Source organism: Chiloscyllium punctatum, chromosome 10 (assembly GCF_047496795.1).
Source record: "Chiloscyllium punctatum isolate Juve2018m chromosome 10, sChiPun1.3, whole genome shotgun sequence".
Classification (NCBI taxonomy): Eukaryota; Metazoa; Chordata; class Chondrichthyes; order Orectolobiformes; family Hemiscylliidae; genus Chiloscyllium; species Chiloscyllium punctatum.
This window is the reverse complement of record NC_092748.1, coordinates 66,583,342-66,596,409: the sequence shown is the minus strand read 5'-3', so window position 1 is coordinate 66,596,409 and position 13,068 is coordinate 66,583,342. Positions and strand designations below refer to the sequence as shown.

At 39.9% G+C, this 13,068-nt stretch overlaps 1 protein-coding gene across 1 annotated transcript in view; it reads left to right on the top strand.

The window, feature by feature from the left end:
- Positions 1-11,569, top strand: part of LOC140482244 (uncharacterized) — a 53,679-nt gene extending 42,110 nt beyond the window's left edge. The window contains exon 3 of the transcript XR_011961695.1: positions 10,202-11,569. The gene's annotated coding sequence lies outside the window, so the exon portion shown is untranslated. The remainder of the gene's footprint in view (positions 1-10,201) is intronic.
- The last annotated feature ends 1,499 nt before the right edge of the window (positions 11,570-13,068 follow it).

The window sequence follows — 13,068 nt, the reverse complement described above, 5'->3', positions numbered from 1 at the left end:
TAGTCATAGCTCAGTATTTAGAAAAATTCAACAAGATCAGGAAGATTCAGCATGGGTATATGAAATGAAAATTAAGTTTAATCATTGTATTGAGGTTTTTGAAGGAGTGGAAGGTGCTGCAGATAAAGGGAAGCCTGTAGACACACTGTACTTGGATTTCTAGAAAGTATTTAACAATTGCCATGTAAAAGGTTATTTACAAAGTAGGTGCTTATGATGTAGGGGTTAACAGATTAACATGGATAGAAGATTGACAGAGTGGCAGAAAAGAGACAGCATGCATAAATGGATCTTTTTGTGATTGGCAAGATATGATAAGTGTAATCTCAGAGAGGTGTGTGCTAGGGCCTCAGCTTTTCACAATTAATGTCAATAACTTAGTTGAATGTAGCTAGGGTATGGTAGCTAAATTTACAGATAAGCAAAGGTGGGTTAGAAAACATTTGATGAAGACAATATAATGAGATTGCAGATGGATATAACAGGTTAACTGAATGAGCAACAACTTAGCTGATGGAGTATAATATGGGAAATGCAAAGCTTTGGCAGGAAGAATTGTAAAATGTAGCTTATCTAAATGGAGAATGACTTCAAAATTTTGAAGTTCAGAGGGATCTAGCTACATAATTCACAAAATATTAGAATGAAAGTAATGCAAGTAATTAAGAAAGTTAATAAAATGTTGCCCTTTGTTATGATAAGAATTGAATGTAAAATTTGGCATATTATGCTTCTGTTCTGTTGGGCATTGGTGAGACCACATCTCAAATACTATGCATTTTTGATCTCCTTATTTAAGGAAAGATGTCTAAATATTGGAGGCAGTTCATGGAGGCTTACTAGATTGCTGACTGAAATGAATGGATTGACTTAAGAGAATAGGTTGGATAGGCTGGGCTTGCTTCCACTGGAGTTTAGAGAGTTGGGGTGACTTGGGTTTAGTATTCAAGATCCTGAAAGATATTGAAAAGGTAGATGTGGAAAGGATAGTTTCTCTAATGGATTAATCCAGAACTTGTGAGTATTGCTTTTAAAATTAGGGGACTCCCATTTTAGGACAGAAATGAGCAGAATGTTTTTCTGCCAGAGGATTATGAGACTGTGGAACTCTGCTTCAAGAAGCATGTGGAAGGTGGGGAGGGGATCATTGAATGGTTTTAAGGCAGATGTGATAGAATCTTGCTCGGCAAGACTGTCAAACGTTGTTGAGGATAGATGAGAATGTAGAATTTGTAACACAAACAGATCAAGCATGATCTTATTGAATGGTGGAGGATGAGTGGCTTGCTTCTGATCCTAATTTGTATATTAATATATTCATTGAAGTGCTCAGGGAGGAATGGGAGAGAGGGCATTAAAGACAATGTGCTGACTGGACCTTTAGTTGCCTTACATTTACAGTTCACTTCAGGCAGACAAGATGGGTCAAATGCATCAGTGCTTCTGTTAGCTGTGGTGCAACTGGAGGTAGACTGATGAAGAGTGGTCCAAGGATTCACAAAGAGCAACCTGAATATCAAAAAGAGGTTCTAGGAGAAGGGTGGTCATTCAGCATGGTCAGCGAGATGCTGAACATGCATGCATAATTAAATGCACCTCAGGCAGACCGCTGACCTACAAATATCAGGAATGGCTGAGGATGTCAAGGGATTCTATTCTTCACCTCCCTCCCCCCAGACAAGTCAGTTCCTCAAAGAAGATTTGTGTCTCGGTGGACTGGGAGGCAACTCAAAGTCAGTTAGAATTAAACGTTTCATTGAAATTCTGTGCATCCACATTGTTCTAGTTCTCCACTTGGTACATGTGTGACGCCTCTCAATCTTTCACTGACAGATGCCTCAGGGGGTTCTACTCAGAGGAGCCAATGACTTTGTGCAATTCACCACTGACCTGGAACAGGCAGCCAGAACTGTAGTGTTAATGTAATTGCTGGATTTGAAAAGTGTGTGGGTCAATTGTCCTGCAAGTTGCACAATGTTCACAGCATGAAGTGGCTCCCACAATTGATCCCACATGTTCCATCTGACAGTGAGGCCCACAACACGAACTCTTATCCTCTCCACTCGCATACTTGCTTAATGCACATGTAGTGTGATTTGGCAGTAACTGCACCATGCCTCCCATACTTGTAGAACATAGGAGTTGTTCACGACCATTACAAGGTCTATGCAGGCTACTTTGGCTAAGTAGGAGAGCCTTTCCCTATTATCATGTGGATCAAGGACCGATGGCTGTTTGCAGCTGGATAGGGAAGAACCTGCTGCAGGGGCATTGCTGAACCATAAAGCCACTTGTTGTCTGTGCTTGGATATGCCAAAGGTTTTCAATCTGCAGCGAGTAGATAGGGAGTGGTCATATCAGTTCCAAGGATTACAAATTCCTAACAAACGGCCAGACTGATGCTGCTAGGTGGCAATAAAGTGATGCTTGCCTCTTTGAATCTGCACATAAGTGCCACACACCCATCGGGACCATCAGTATGTGAAGAAAACTTTGCACTGGGAGTGTAGTTCAGAAACCCTTGCACATACTAACTGACTGGGCCAGCAGCCACTGAAGTATGTAGTAAAATATTTCAGTCAAGGTACACCATTCACAAGAATCTGTTAACTTCATTTAGTCCAATGTTTTAATTTAGAACTATGATTCTAATCAGACTGAAACTAAACCATGAATGTGTTATTGTATGTGCTGTTTAAATTAAATATAGCCATTGAGTCATGGAGATGTACAGCACGGAAACAGACCCTTTGGTCCAACTCAACCATGCCAACCAGATATCCCAACCTAATCTAGTCCCACCTGCTAGCAAGCAGCCCATATCCCTCCAATTCATGTACCTATCCAGATGCCTTTCAATGTTGCAATCATACTAGCCTCCACCACTTCCTCTGGCAGCTCCATACACTTACCACCCTCTGTGTGCAAAAGTTGCCCCTTAGGTCTCTTTTATAGCTTTCCCCTCTCACCCTAAACCTAAACCCTTTGTTTCTGGATTCCCCCATCTCAGGGAAGAGACTTGGTCTATTTATCCGATCCATGCCCCTCATGATTGTATAAACCTCAATATGGTCATCCCTCAGCCTCCAACGCTCCAGGGAAAACAGCCCCAATCCTATTCAACCTCTCCCTATAGCTCAAATCCTCCAACCCTGGCAACGTCCTTGTAAATCTTTTTTGAACCCTTTCAAGTTTCACAACATCTGATAGGAAGGAGATCAGATTTGCACACAATATTCCACCAATGGCATAAACAATGTCCTGTACAGCCGCAATACTCTGACCAATAAAGGAAAGCATACCAAACACCTTCTTCACTATCCTATCTACCTGTAACTCCACTTTCAAGGAGTTATGAACCTGCACTCCAAGGTCTCTTTGTTCAGCAAAACTTCCCAGGACCTTACCATTAAGTGTATACGTCCTGCTAAAATTTGCTTTCCCAAAATACAGGACCTCACATTTATTAAAATTAAACTCCAGCTCTCACTTCTCAGTCCATTGGCCTGTCTGATCAAGGTCCTGTTGTAATCTGAGGTAGCCTTCTTCGCTGTCCACTACTCCTCCAATTTTGGTGTCACCTGCAAACTTACTAACTATACCTCTTATGCTCACATCCAAATCATTTATATATATGACAAAAAATAGTGGACCCAGCAGCGATCCCTGTAACACTCCACTGGTCATTTGGCCTCCAGTCTGAAAAACAACCCTCCACCACCAACACCCTCTGTCTTCTTCCTTTGAGCCAGTTCTGTATCCAAATGGCTAGTTCTCCCTGTATTCCATGAGATCTAACCTCGCTAACCAGTCTCCCATGGGGAACCTTGTTGAATGCCTTACTGAAGCCCAAATAGTTGATGTCCACTGCTCTACCCTCATCAATCCTCTTTGAAACTTCTTCAAAAAACTCAATCAAGTTTGTGAGACATGATTTCCCATGAACAAAGCCATGTTGACTATCCCTAATCAGTTCTTGCCTTTCCAAATACGTGTACATCCTGTCCCTCAGGATTCCCTCCAATAACTTGTCCACCACTGACGTCAGGCTCACTGGTCTATAGTTCCCTGGCTTGTCCTTACCACCCTTCTTAAACTGTGGAACCACGTTAGCCAATCTCCAGTCTTCCGGCACCTCACCTGTGACTATCAATGATACAAATATCTCAGCCAGGAGTTCAGCAATCACTTCCCTAGCTTCCCATAGAGTTCTAGGGATTTATCCACTTTTACACATTTCAAGACATCCAGCACTTCATCCTCTGTAATATGGGCATTTTTCAAGATGTCACCATCTATTTCCTTACAATCTATACCTTCCATGTCTTTTTCCACATTAAACACTGATGCAAAATATTTGTTTAGTATCTCCCCCATCTCCTGCAGCTCCACACAAAGGCCACTTTGCTGATCTTTGAGGGACCTTATTCCCTCCCTAGTTACCCTTTTGTCCTTAATGTATTTGTAAAAACCCTTTGAATTCTCCTTAACTCTATTTGCCAAAGCTATCTCATGTCCCCTTTTTGCCCTCCTGATTTCCCTCTTAAATATACCCCGACTACTTTTATACTCTTCTAGAACTAGAGGGCATAGATTTAGGGTGAGAGGGGAAAGATATAAAAGAGACCTAAGGGGCAACTCTTTCACACAGAGGGTGGTGCATGTATGAATTGAGCTGCCAGAGGAAGTTGCATCAAGGCATTCGAATGGGTATATGAATAGGAAGGGTTTAGAGGGATATGGCCGGGTGCTAGCAAGTGGGACTAGATTAGGTTGGGTTATCTGCTTGGCATGGATGAGTTGGACCGATGTATCTCTTTGCTGTGGCTCTATGACTCTATGACCAGAATTTGCACTTGAGCCTGTGGCCCTATAAAATCTCCATACGAATATGACACATCTGTGGGACACATAAAATGACGGGGCTAATATCCATGACATCAATTATTTTATTGAAACATGATTTCTGGAGGAAGTAGGAGAAGGGAAACGGTGAGTGTGTGTCTGGTTCCATTTCATTCACGTCCCCATCTAATCATCAATACCCCCCCATTCATCTACACTCGTTTGCACACCCATTCACTCACACCCACACATTCACTAGTACCCATCTTGCATTCCCATTCACTCATGCCCACCTGTGCACCCACACAATTGTTTGCCCACATACCCATTCTTCCATACAACCATTCATGTCCCCACACAGCCATTTAACTGCGTACATACACATTCATACAGACAAATTAACATACCCACCCACCTACCTACAACCAAACACATTCATTCACTGATGGCTATTAAACACCCATAGCCATATAAGCACCTCTTAACCAGTACCTATCCTGCACCCATTCACCCACATTCGCCAATGCATCCAATCACTCATGCCTACCCAGTCAAGCTGTAATTTTTCAACACCCTCACCCATTCACCCATGCTCCACCCAAAATTCTGTCCCAAACATACACCCATTCACCCCCATCTACCCTATGCACTCCCACCCATTCAATTCATCCAAACTATTCTTTCACATCCATCAGCATTCACTCTCACACAGCCAAGATGTTTGCTGATTAATACCTCTGAGGAGTAGTACAAGATGGCTATGAAGGTAGTAATGCCAAGTCTAACATGTCATCTGTCCCAGACTATTCTGTTACCATATGACTGTTACCTCTGTCCATTCATAGTGGCGGTGACTTGACTCACATCATTACCCCAGCCCCAGTCCCACAGATAATAATCCAACTATTATTGCCATCCCCAAAACAGCAAGCTAATTCTCCTTTCATCTCCTTCCAAACTATTGTGACCCTAAAATCCTCATTTTGTCCATCCTGCAGATTCACTGCCATGGCTGTAGGCCTCAGACTGTGTAAAACCATGTGATTTGCACTACTCCACCAATCAAAGATTGCTTCCATCCTGCATTTGCTGCTGATATGCAGGAAAGAAATGGCCTTTGGCTGGAGGGGCAGCTCTTTGCACAGTCTTCCAGTTACACTTAACTCTATTTTCAAAAATGACTTTGCAGGGCATATAGGACCCCTAGCTTGGCCACATTGACACCCACAGATCATCTGTTGGACAAGTCTTCCCTCATTATAAACCCATATGTTGTGTATTAACATGTGTGTGTCACCTTGATAAATGCCTTCTGGAAATCTTAAGTACACCACATCCACAGGTTCTCATTGATCCATGTTGCTTGTTACTTCCTTAGAAAAATTATTAAAATGATACAAACATGATTTACCTTGTATAATCATGTCAATTGTGTCTGATTGTGTTGAGATTTTCTCAGTGCACATTATTACCTCCTTAATAATAGGTACAAATAGACCATGGGACCTTTCCAGAATCTCACTACTTTTGGAAAATTAAAGCTAATGCAGCTGCTATTTCATTATGATCCTAGAATAAAGTCCATTAGGAGTGGAGGATGTATTGATTGTAACAAGGTCAGCTAGGTGGAATAATAGAATGAGTTCTCTAATTGGGGCTGTTAATCTAGTCCATTGCAGAGCCTTGGCTGACCGATATAAACAGGATGTCAGAGTTTCTGTTCACTCTGACAGCTCGCTCTGAGGAAGCTAGATCAGTGTCAAGAACTCTCCATGTGTGAAAAAAAGGTGATTTGGTGGCAGGATACTGGCCTCTGTGGAGGACTTAACATCTTTCGGTGCTAGTAATTTTCTAAGTTCCCTTAGCTTGGTTTGTTTCCCTTAGTTTATAATTGTTTGATACCCTCACGCTCTTTCAGCTTTTGAATCACAGTTGTTTCTTAAATCTTATTTCTATGCTATCTATTGAATACAAATACAAGATATCTGCTCATTCATCTGCCATTTCCATATTTTCTATTATTAATTCCCCAAATTCACTCTCTAGATGACCACCCCTCACTTTACATACTCTATATTTCCTTGTAGATGTCTGCAGAAATTCTTAGTGTCTGTTTTTATATTTCTAATTAGCTTTTTCTTGCACTCGTCCTTTTTATTCTTATTGGTCTAGTCCTGGCAGCTCAGTAGTTTGCTAGGCCATTTAAGAAATCAATTAATAGTTAACCACATTGCTGTGGCTCTGGAATCGTAGGTGGGCCTGACTAGATATAGTTTATTATTCTTTGCTGCCGTTTTTATTCTTTCCAAACTTCTGACTTCCAATGAATCTTTGCAGAGTTGTATACTTTTTCATTCAATTTGCTATTTTGTACCACTGCTCAGTTTATTTACATCAATTCTTTGCACTTCCTTCAGACTTTGTTCTATAACATCTTTGAAATTTAATCACTCTTAGTTTTTCACCTATACTGACTTTCCCTTTCTTTTACCTGACCATCTCCCCCATTTATTAACAACATGAAATCATCACATTTTTACCCCTCTTCACTTCTGAATAAGGCATATTAGACTTGAAACACTAACCTGTTTCTTTCTCTATGGATGCTGCCAGACTTGGTGATTTTTTTCTAACACTTCTTAAATTAAAAATTATTCTGCAAAGTTAACCAGTGATGATTCCCTTTCGCAACTTCTGTGATCTACTGTATAATATGCTAAAATTATTATAGGAAGTGCTCAATATTAAACTTGTTCCTGATAACTCCTTGGGGAAGGATTTTTAGATATATTGCGAATTGATGAAAAAAAAAGCTATGTGAAGGAATAAGAAGTAAGCAGCATTCTCCTTTGATCTAACACCTTTGTTGAAAATTTTCTTGGTGATCCTTTTGTACAAAAAAGGGGAAACCTTACGGGCTTTTCAAGATGTCAACTGATATTTTAGAGATAGATTGAAGAGAATTCCCAAGTAATTTCTCGGCATTCTTATGCAAATCTTCAACGTGCTATGGTTGCTAATGCATTGAATTGCCAGCAATTGTCGTGCACACTTATAAAGGACTTTTTAGTTTATGAATTCATCGGATGTTGATGTGTAGGACATTGCTAATTGTTCATCTCTAATTGCTCTTGAGAAGATGATGATGAACCAAATTCTTGACATCTTAATCATTTACTAGGCTATTTAAGAAGGCAGTTAAAAGTTAACGACAATGCTGTGGTCCTGGATTCAGATAGAAGCCTGCCTGGATTTAGATGGTAGATTTCCTTTCTTACACAACTTCAGTGAACTAGTTAGTTTCATGGTCTATGTTTTGATGAATGATGTTGAACATCATGCAATCATCTACAAATATCCCAGTTCTGACTTTATGATGGAGGGAAGGTCATTGAAGAAGCAGCTGAAGATGTTCAGGCCTAGGACATTCTCCTGAGGAACTCCTGCAATGATGTATCGATAACTCAAAATTTGTTTAATAAACTGAAGTTAAATTATTTTGTGCAAGGGCATAGAAAACCTTGGAGCAATCTTGTGATAATGTCACAGAGCCTCAGATCACTGATATAAATACCATAGTGTGGGTGGGATTAGAACAGATTCGAAGGAACACTCTGGAAGAGACAATAGAATAAAACCCTCTGGAAGAAATACAGAAAGCTACTGGACATGAATACTCAAAGAACTCATTAGTCATTACCCAATATTCTATAAATCACAGCCTGGTATATTGATGATTTCAGTGTACAGTGATGTTTAGTATTTAGTGTATAATGAATAATGTTATATTGAAAACCAAGTGTGAAGACAGTCCTTGACTTTGCTTTCTCCTCGACAGTCTGTCTTGAACCCAAACTCATTGCCATGGCATCAAACTGCATAATAAAAGGTGGTGGAATGGGATTTCACTACCTAGAAAATTGTGGTAGCAGTGAAGATAAAAAAACACACCTGAGATTATCTAGAGAAGAGAAAGACTGAAAAAAAATTCAACAAATTGTCAATACAACTTTAAGACAAGCCAGCACTCAGAAAAAAAAAGACATTGAGCTGAACAGCAGCTATGAAGGAAGCATCGCTGAATTGAAACTCCTTCAGAGAAACAACCAGAGCACTGCAAATCTTAAATAGCCTTTTACTACCATTAACAGGTCAAACAAACAGTTAAAAATACATTGAAAACAATAAAAGCCAGCTAGCAGTTAAATGGGGGATTCCAAACTGAATACCCAAAACAAAAATGCTGATTATCAAACACCGAAAACAGATTTGATCCCCTAAGGGAAGGGCCGAAGAAAGGTTAGTTTTAAACTGAATAGTAGCCTGGGAAAGACAGATAAGACTCATAACAGTGAGTTAATATAGCGAAAGCATTACCAACAGCAAATTAAGTTAATTCTTTAAGTACAGGTTTGAAGAAAAGCAATTGGAAAAAGAAAAAAAACCACAGAAAATAGCAGAGAATAAACAAAATCAGCAACTTTACTTCATGTGTTACAATACCTTGTTATAGATTTTTCTTACCACCAATTGATTTGGGTGCATCAATTCAAAGATCTGAACAGGGATGGGAGAGATAAGGGAAACTGTAAAGGTAAAGTCCTACTCGGCCATAGGTCTATTTTCCCATTAGAGATGACTGGTGATGGCATAACTTAGGGGTCACCGTGCCTTCTGTGAGGGGAAAGGTTGAAAAGTATCCTTCATGGTAACCTCAGCTGGAAATTGAACCATTACTGTTGGTATCATGCTACATCACAAACAGCTGTCCAACCAACTAAGCTAACTGATTATGAATGCCACAAGAGAGGAATTAGAAAGACTAGTACAAAACAAAGAGAATACATGAACATGAACACTCAAAGAAAATAGATTACTCAATACCTAATGTGACGATATATCAGAGTCTGGTATATCGACAATTACCATGTGCAGCACTATTTAGTATTAATGCATAAAAATTGTGGGGGTTGGTCAAATCAGTTGGTTGAATAGCCAACTTATGATGCAGAGTAATACCAACAGCATGGGTTCAATTCCTGCACCAGTTGAGGATCATGAAGAACTCTCCTTCTCAACTTCTCCCCTTGTTCAAGGTGTGGTGACTCTCAGGTTAAACCACTAGTCATGTATATGTCTCTCCCTCTCTCTTTCTAATGAGAGAGCAGCCCTATGATGACTTTATGTTTACCTTAATAGATAATGTCACTTGGAACTATAACTCTTGACTTTGCCTTCTCTTTTACTGGTCTGTAAGAACTCAAACTCATGATGTGGCATCAAGTTTCATCATCATCAATAACACTAGGTTAAAGGAAATACACTGACTTATCAACAACATTTTCTGTTATTACAGTTGCCAGAGAAGAGGAAAACAACAACCAACTCCCATTTCTGCACATAATGGTGGAAAGAATGACTAATGGTCAATTCCAAACCAAGGTATACAGGAAGGCAACCCACACAGACCATCCCAATGCCCACAAACAGAGCTATATCAGAACACTATTCAAATGAGCAATATCTCACTGCAGCTCCCTTGGAACTACGTGAAAAATGAAGAACACCTCCACAACGTTTTTGCAAACAATGAATACCCAATCAACTTCGTCTACCGATACCTCCAGAACAGATAATGTCATGAAGACACAGTACAACCGAATACACTGGTCACTCTACCTTATATTAAGAACATCTTGGAAATGATAAGATTTCAAAGACCACTTAGGATCATGGTAGCACACAAACCTACAGCCACGCTATGCCAACTGTTGTCAAGGATGAAAGACTCCATACCCGTAACATACAGAATCAACATAATATATAAAATTCCATTAAGTGACTGCCACAAACACCACATAGGACAAACTGGAAGGAGACTAGATACCGGAATACATGAGCACCAACTGGCAGTAAAACAACATGACCAATTCTCACTCATCTCCATACACTCTGCCAAGGAGGGCTGTCAATTTGACTGGGATAATAGAACCATCTTGGGTCAAGCTTAACCAAAGACACACACAGAAATTTCTGGAGGCCTCAATCTGGAACGCTATCAACAGGCATGTAGAAATGGATCCTCTATACCTGCCACTGCGGAGCAAGACCGGAAATGATACAACCCACCATAACAGACCGGGTCAGATAAATATTGAGTGGAATAGTACAAAAACACTTCATCGGAAGGTGCACTGGTGATGCTACCTAGGAAGGTGACAAAACATCTGCATCCAAACCAATCAGCTCAGCGGGCAAACCAACAGTTGCATTGTCAATCAATTTTTACACAATGATAATTGCGTTTTGAAAGGCAGCATGTATTTGAATCATGTAACTTCTTTTTTGTGTTGTCATTGTCTCTGCTCTTACCTATTCAAAGATTGATCACAGGTTCTTGATTCCAGGAGGAGTAAAGTCTGTGCATTTCACTGTACTTTTTTTCCTTGATCTTCATGCATTTCTTCATGTTTTCATTTCTTCATTGCCAGTACAAGCCCTCTGTCAATCAAATTTAATTGTCATGCGTCATCCATTGGTCTCATACAGCTCTCTCACCATCAGGTAAAGCAATTGAATGTCAACTATTTGCAAGAGAATATCAAGGGAAACAAAATAAGTGGACAGAAGAGCATATGCACACTTTAATAAATTTATACACATACTTACTGCCCCTTTATTTTGTGCCTCACTGGATCCCTCCCCATTCCTGTAACATGGTATCTTCACTGCAAAGCAAGATAGAATTCAATATTTTCAATTTATCATTTCTTGTTTGGCAGCAAACTGATGTATTTTTAAATTAACATTGTCCTTCTTACTCTGTAACTTCTGCTATAGAATACAGGAAAATCAAAGTCATTGACAGTGTTTTGTACGAATTAGATTTCCAGTGTGTTCATGTTTTCAAAAGTCATCTGTGTTGAACAGAATTTAACAAAATATGTTAGGTTGGATTTTTTAACCACTGTTTACAAATGCAATTGACAATTAACTTTAATGGGTCTTTGCACTGAATATTTCTGTTAACCAACTATTCAAAAAGCATCAATGAACCTTAGCAAACCTGGAGTCAATTGGCTTCACAGAGAAAATGCTCCATTGGTTAGAATCACACCAAGCACAGTGGAAGATGGTTGTTATTTTTGGAGGTAAGTCATTTCATGTTCAAGAGTTTCTCAAGGGAGCGTCCTGGGCTTGACCATCTTCAGCTGTGTCATCAATGACCTTTCATCCATCATAAGATCAGAATTGGGATGTTTACGGTTGATTCCACCATATTTAACACCATGCATTGAAATATGGAAAATAGAAACAGGAGTAAGCCATTTGGCCCTTTGACCCTGCTATACCATTCATTAGGAGCATGGCTAATCATCCAATTCAATAGCCTGTTCCCGCTTTAACCCCCATTTTTTTTATTCCTTTGGATCCAAGTGCTATGTCCAGCTCATTCTTGAAATTATGCAACAATTTGGCCCTGACTGCTTTCAGTGATAGCAAATTCCACAGGCTCACCACTCCCAGCATAAACTTCTCATTTCAGTCCTAAATTGTTTACTCAGTATCCTTAGACCATGACCCCTGCTTCTGTACTCCCCCATTATTGGGAATATCCTTTTTGCACCTACCTACCCTATCTCAGAATGTGATAGGTTTCTATGAGATTCCACCCATTCTTTTGAACTCCAGTAAATATGCCCCTAACCAATTTAACCTCTTCTCATACATCAGCCCTGCCATCCCAGGAGTTAGTCTGGTAAACCTTCGTTGCACTCACTGTGTAGACTGAACATCCTTCTTCAGATAAGAACAGCAAAACTGCACACAATATTTCACATGTGGTCTTACCAAGGCCCTGTATAATTGCAGCAAGACATCTCTACTCCTGTACTCATATCCTTTTGCTACAAAGGCCAACGTACCACTTGCCTTCTTCACTACCTGCTGCACTTGCATGCCTTCAGTGACTGATGTTTGAGAACACCCAGGTCTCATTGCACAATTCCCCTCTCAATTTACAGCCATTCAGATAATAACTTATCTTTTTGTTTTTGCTCCCAAAATGACTAACCACATATTTATCCACATTATATTACATCTGCCATGAATTTGCCCATTCACCCAGCTTGTCCGAGTCATACTGAAGCATCTTTGGATCTGTTTCATAGCTCATCCTCCCACCCAGCTTTATGTCATCTGTAAATTTGGAGATATTATATT